Source organism: Miscanthus floridulus, chromosome 4 (genome assembly GCF_019320115.1).
Source record: "Miscanthus floridulus cultivar M001 chromosome 4, ASM1932011v1, whole genome shotgun sequence".
NCBI lineage: Eukaryota > Viridiplantae > Streptophyta > Magnoliopsida > Poales > Poaceae > Miscanthus > Miscanthus floridulus.
In genome coordinates this window covers 96,734,654-96,741,576 of record NC_089583.1, presented here as the reverse complement: position 1 = coordinate 96,741,576, position 6,923 = coordinate 96,734,654, and positions in this window count along the sequence as shown.

Here is a 6,923-nt window from a genome sequence, read left to right as displayed (position 1 = left end):
CAAATTAGAGCTTTCAACTATGTTTTATTTGATGCAGGTCCTTCCGCTCCTTTGTCCTAGAACCCATAGTGGGTTCTTGGACATGCGGTACAACGATAGGTACACTCATTTCCTGCAAAGAGCTGGCCTAGATGTCATCTTTTTTTAGGTTTATCATGGGTTGCCCAAGTTCAACTCAACGGACATAACTACGTTGGTTGACAGGTATTAAATTGAATCATTGCCTCCATTCATGGCCATTTGTTCATGCGATTGACTTTTTGACAAGTAATCTTGCTTTGTCTTAAATATAGGTGGCGGCCGGAGACTCATAGCTTCCACCTACCTTTTAGGGAGATAACAGTCACGCTCCAGTACTGTTAGAAGATGCTAGGCCTAAGGATTCACGGTAATCCAGTCACCGAGCAGTGTAGGTCAGAGGACTGAAGAGCACGAGTGAAGGTCTTCCTTAGACGTGAGCTTGGCGAGCAAGGGGTTCGCACTTCTGGAGTTCTCATCTCCTGGCTACGGGAAGAGTTCGCACAGTGCCCCGAGGAGGCAGATGAGGAGATAGTTGGGTACTACTATAGGGCATGGATCCTATACCTGTTTGCCTGCGTTCTCTTCCCTGATGCCATGGGTGACAGTGCATCCTGGATGTGGGTCCACTGCCTCAGTGACTAGGACCAGGTGGGTCACTACCGCTGGAGCTCTATGGTCTTATGTTTTCTATACCGGCAGCTATGCGAGGGGTGTCGTCGGTCTTTGTCCAACGCGTCACTTGGTGGATGCGTGTACCTGTTATAGCTGTGGATGTGGGCTTGTCTTCCAGTTGGTCGTCTAGAGATTCTGGCTCGTCGTGAGTGATTCCAAGGCTAGCCTCCAAGTCAGGCAGCCAATGTGGGCGAACCTTTGGGACCTAGGTCAAGGTTCCGTACGCGAGGTTAGACCGAGCGTACATTGAGTTCATGAACTGAGCTAGACACGCTGATGGTGTCTAGTGTAAGTAAATTTTATTTTCCATGCTGGATTGAAAAGGATAATGTATACCATCTAACATCTTGTTTGGACATGCTTGCAGGTGGAGTGGGAGCCGTACGGTGGAGAGGGTGCGCACTTCCTTTTCAGTTGAGCAACATGTTTGTGGGTTCGACGACGACTTCTATAGGATGAGGTGCCCTCTAATCTGCTTCTATGCTGTCGAGTTTCACCTGTCAGATAGAGTTTCACAAGTAAGTGTTTTGATATTTTAAATGTCTCTGTGATGGTCTATTTCTATTAATATGGTGACATGTACATGGATTCAAGTAACGATGACATACGTGTAGGTTGGATCGTCAGAAGAATAAGAAGATTTTTGACTGGGAGAAGCACCACTAGTCCTTCATTGAGCATTGGGAGGAGATGCACGACAACGTGGACTGACAACAACGAGCTACACACGAACCGTGAGTTTAGGTGGTACCAAGCTTGGTACCAGCGTGCGACACGTTACAGGCTAAGGGTATAGTGGACAAAAGATGACTATGTCGACATCGAGTCCTCCTACGATGAAGACACGTCATACAACCAATCGACTTGTGCAGAAAGGCAGGTGGAGACAGGACTGATCTTGGACAGAGTGATAAGCCAATTGCCTTATTTTTTCTACGTTAAGTTGCACAATAGTATATTAGGCGTTCTTGGACCGGCATTAGGAGTTATCTATTTTAGTTAGTGCCACCTTCGAGCCGTATCACCCTTATAATACGTTAGATTCTTGTACAAAAGAAAGCAAAACCTATTGCTAATCTGTTCAGAAGTATTATTACTAGGAAGCTTTGTTGTAGGACAATACACTCAAATGCTTCAGTTGAAGAGATTGAGCGCATTCGGCCGAAGAGTCAGGGACTGACTACATGCTTAGCTTGCTGGACGTAAGATTAAAAATATTCTTTCAAACATATTATTAATACGTTAGATTCTTTCAGTTAACATAATTTTGTACAACAGAGGCTGTCACGTCGTCTACGTCGTGCGGCTGGTCGTTGTGGTTGCAGGACAGACATGACGCTAGATGTGTATGTTCCTTCTGCAGGTAGAGGAGGCTTGGGTTCCTCTAGCCAAGTAGCTACAAGGAACAGGGACGAGAACGAGGAAGACGACAATGACGACGTGGACAAGAGGCACAAGGAGCTTGCCCCCTCTCAGCTCCATGACGCTCCCTCGTCTCATCCTACACCGCCTCCAGCCACTAGGCGATGCCATCCGCATGACCCATACACTCCAGGTACGAGCGCTCTCGGTCACAAGGGTAAGGGCAAGAGTAGGAGGCAGTGAGGGATGTGGTAGTTGTTAGTATGCACTATTATGGATTTTGTATTTACTTTTCCATAACTATTTAGGACTGTATGGACATTGTGAACTATTTGGACTATGCAGACATATTATGTTGGTTGTAATATTCGTTGTGGTTGCATTTTGCTCCTTGGATGATTAAATATTTGGAATATATAATGATGTCTCTGTTTATAACTGTGGATGCTCCTAAAACAAGGGAAACTCTTGTGAATTTTTTCCGTGAATCATTAATCATACTACACTACTAAAAAGGCATAAATATAGTACACAGATTAAATATAAATTTATTATAACGTGTATAATCCAAACATATCGTACATACGCTTTGTAGATGAATCTAGGGTTACCAAGCAACAGTGAACGAATCTATGATTTTCAGATAATAAAAATAGACTTTTCAGATACAAGGACAGCAGCAATTGATCACTTCACTGACATAGTACTGGCATGCAAGGAAGCACAACTCCACTCTATCTCCACCATCCATCTTATGACTGTTTGATCCAAGGGCTGAGGTGAAGAGACACACGGATCGCTGACATGGCACATTGAGAGGCCTTCATTCCTCCTCTCAACCTATAAATAACCACTCACCCCCTCTCATTCACACACACAACAAGGAAGAAGAACACTCCTCAGTATTTTCTTTCATTGCAATACCAATGTCTAGAGGGTCATCCAGAGGGAGAGGAAAGGGGAAGGGAACTACCATTAGATGGGAGGGTCCTCTTGGTCCTGATTTCTTTGAGGAAACTCTTTATGAGAGGTTCCTAGTTGAGAGCAAAAATGATTTCATCAAAGAGGCACCACTGAGAGGATACGATGAAAGAAAAGAAGAGTGGCCAAAATATACGCATGGTGAGGACTGCCTAGTGCAGATGTTCACCGAAGGAATAGATGGAGGCCATCGTTTCTTTAAATGCCCACAAGCATGAGTAATTGCTATTACTATTTGTTTCTTCAATATGTTCCTCTTCTATATAACTTACACGACATATTTATTGTAGTCTTCCTTGACCGAAGAAAACTATGTGTCGGTGTTTTATACAAGCACCGACAAGTAAATTTATAGTAATGCGCTAAAGGACATAAGATTTATACTGGTTCGGGTCGAATGTCCCTACATCTAGTTTGCTACTGCTCGTGTTATTAGCACCGTGAACGGTCTGTAGTAAGGGGTACAAACGATCAAGAGAGGGACTGATCCCAAGTCTCTGATGGAAGGGTTGAAAGGAGGTCAAGAGCTTCATAGTCGCTTGACTGTGTGTATGAGTGCGTCATATTGTTCGGTCTTAAGAGTCCGTCCCTCTGATGGAGGAAGCGCATCCCCTTTTATAGAGGAAGGGGGTGGCTTTTACAAGGGCCAGGGTTTAGGATGTATATTCTACTTAGTCTTGTGGCTCATGTCTACCCAATCCTCCTCCTTTATTCTAGTGAGTGCGAAGGAAGATAGGCGCCTACAATACTGTTGATGTCTCTGTAGAATGTCAGGTTGATTACAGAATGCCGCCCTACGTAGGGTGTGGGCTGTAGTACTATGGTTTTGACTTATTGGCCTCTCCCAGCCTTGCTCTGCACGCCTTCTGGTTCCTATGAGTCTTCATCGGAGGGACGAGGGATCGGGGTCCAGAGCGACGACATGGTCAAGGCCTTCTGACTTGGCGGACCTAAGGGGTCGAGAAGTGGGTGCTGCTCCCTTGGGTCCATAGTATGATGACGAAATGTCTGTCATGCGTGGAGATATTAAGTCTTTTTCTGGAGCGTAGCAGTTGTCGTATATCTTCGTCGGGTTACGTGTCCCAGGGCTGAAGGCGGCGCCTACAACTCTATAGGGCGAGGAGCACGCACCTATACAACCTTTCGGGCTCTACGGTGCCCGGAAGGGTCTAAAGCACCTATCCTGTCATCCCCTGGCAATACTTTTCCTGCCAGGGCGCAGGGTATGGTCCTTGGAGCCACGGTTGACCCGAACATCTTGTCTTGCCCTGTACTTATCATCTTGAGGTAATGGGGAGAAGTTGTCAGGGAGGATGAATCCAATCTTTAGATATAGAGTAGGATGAGACTCGTTCCTTACCGTCAGGCGAAATGGAGACCAATTCCTATCTCTCGGGTGAGACCGACCTTGCCCCTCCACGGTCGAGTGAGGCGGAACCTATCCCTCAGCCCTCGGGCGAGACCGAGTCCGCCTTCAAGGCGTTGGGCGAGACGGAGTTTATCCCTTGGCCCTCGGGCGAGACCGAGCCTGTCTTCAAGGCGTCAGGCGAGACAGAGTTTATCCCTTGGCCCTCGGGCGAGACCGAGCCTGTCCCAAAGGCGTCGGGCGAGGCAGAACCAAACTCCTGTTTACCCGAACAAGGGATGAAACGGCACCCTTATGCGTCCAGAAGTTTTTCACGTTCGACGGTTATTGGTTCCACCTTCTGGGGTACTCCGGTATTAGGTCCCCGACAGTAGCCCCTGAGCCTCTAGGTGATTCGAGTAGAACTGCCTGGAGGGTGTTTTTTTACTTCGTCGAAGTTACTTCGCCAGAGGGTGCGCGCGAGCGCACCTGATGGTTGTAGCCCTCGAGCCCCTGGGTGATTCGAGTAGAGTCGCCCGGGGGGTTGTATCGGTCCCTTCGCGGGTAAGGCTAAAGGACTTAGTTTTTTATCAACTGGATGTTTTTCTGAGTGGGTCGTGGCATCCCGTTCGCTGGGAACTGATTCGGGGCTGACCTAACTAGTGCTTCTGCCCTTGATTTCGGATCGTTCGTGGATCCTTTCTTAGTTGGGCCGGCCGGCGAGCTTCTGGGCCCTAGGTGGGCCAAAGAGAAAAGAACAGGCCTTCGTGGCTTGCGTTTTCCAGGTGGGTAGAGAGTCCGGATTCGCCTGGGGAAGGCGAACCATCCACCGAGATTTTTGGGGTGAGAGGATAGGGACTATAGGCGTGTGTCCCGCGACGTGACGTGGTGGCGCGCGTGGCAGGCCCGGAGATCGAGTCGGACGGTTGCCCTTCTCGCATCCATCGCCCCCTATAAAACCACGGGGTTCTCCCCCAAGGTTTCGTATTTTGCTCCCCTGCCTTTGCGTTCTGAAACATCCACCGCCAATCGTCCTAGCCTCCTACGCCCGCATCGCCACCGTCGACCGGCTTGCATTCGCGTTGCAGCCGTCGTCAAGCTCATGCCCAAGCCTAGGCAAAATACCCGATACCCATTACCCGTACCCGAATTACCCGAACCCGGACACAAATTACCCGAACCCGAGGTACCCGATCCCAAATTCGGATAGCGATTTTGATTACCCAAAATTAGTTTGGGTAATTCAGGTAATATCCCTCGGTACCCAAACTACTCGAACTACCCAAAGATTTGTTTTGTCTTTGTATTCATCATGTGTTGTTAGCTGAACCATTTAACTTATCACTTTATTAGAATATAATTCTCTCTATTTGAATGAGTGACTGTAATATATTATTCTCTATAAATTGCTATTGAAATTCTATACAAATTGCTGCTGAAATTATGTATAGATCGCTACTGAAATTTAGTGTAGTTTGTTGTTTTCTGTAAATTTGGGTATATCGGGTAATACCCGAACCCGAATTATCGGGTACCCGAATTTGCGGGTAGTGTTTTTTCGGGGGTAATATCGGGTAGCAATTTTTATTACCCGAATTTTGAATTACCCGAATTACCCGACCCAAAAAAATCAGGTAACCCGAACGCCCAGGCTTACTCGTGCCTGCCCTTCCCCCCTACTGCTTTAATGGAGTTGTGGGGCAGATCAAGCATCACCTCCCGGCATCTGGAGGGCCTCATCCGCCGCGGCCTTCTCCACCCACTGTCCGCTGTCCAGGAGTGGCTGCTACCTGGTGACGAGGGTGAGCCAGTGCCACCTGAAGGGTATGTCGTCTCTTTTGCCATCTTCCATGAGCGGGGATTTGGGGTACCCACGCATAGATTCCTTCGGGGGTTATTGGATTACTATGAGGTAGAGCTACAGCATCTAACTCCCAATGGGATTCAGCACATGGCAGCGTTTGTTGCCCTATGCGAGGGTTTCCTAGGGATCCATCCCCATTTTGATCTGTGGCGGTATTTCTTTAACATTAGTCTGTCAAAGAGGAAGATTGGGGGAAAGATGTGAACACACCGATGGGATGTGCCAGCATTCATCTGCGCCATACCCGGTCGAAGGGTTACCCATACATGCGTCTGGCGACATCCAATAAGGGATGGCACTCGCAGTGGTTTTATGTTAGGGATGATGCGAGTGTCACCCTACCGAAGTATACTGGATGTCTTATTGTGGATGTTTCGGAGTCGTGGGGCTGGGGCGTCCAGTCCAAAGACAAGAAACACATCTTCGACCTTCTTTCCACCCTCCAAGCCCTGAAGGGTCGGGGTGTAAAGGGGACGGGGATTATCAGTGCCTACCACGCTAGGAGGGTGGCGCCCCTGATGGCGCGTGTGCTTCCCCTACATCAGATGATGCCTGGGATATCGTTCGAGGGGACGGTGCTTGTTGACGAGGCGCTCCCTTACTTAGAAGTGGTGCAGCGCATCAAGGAGGCGACGGAGCCGACGAAGGATTCTACAGGCAGGGTCCTCGACATTGTGT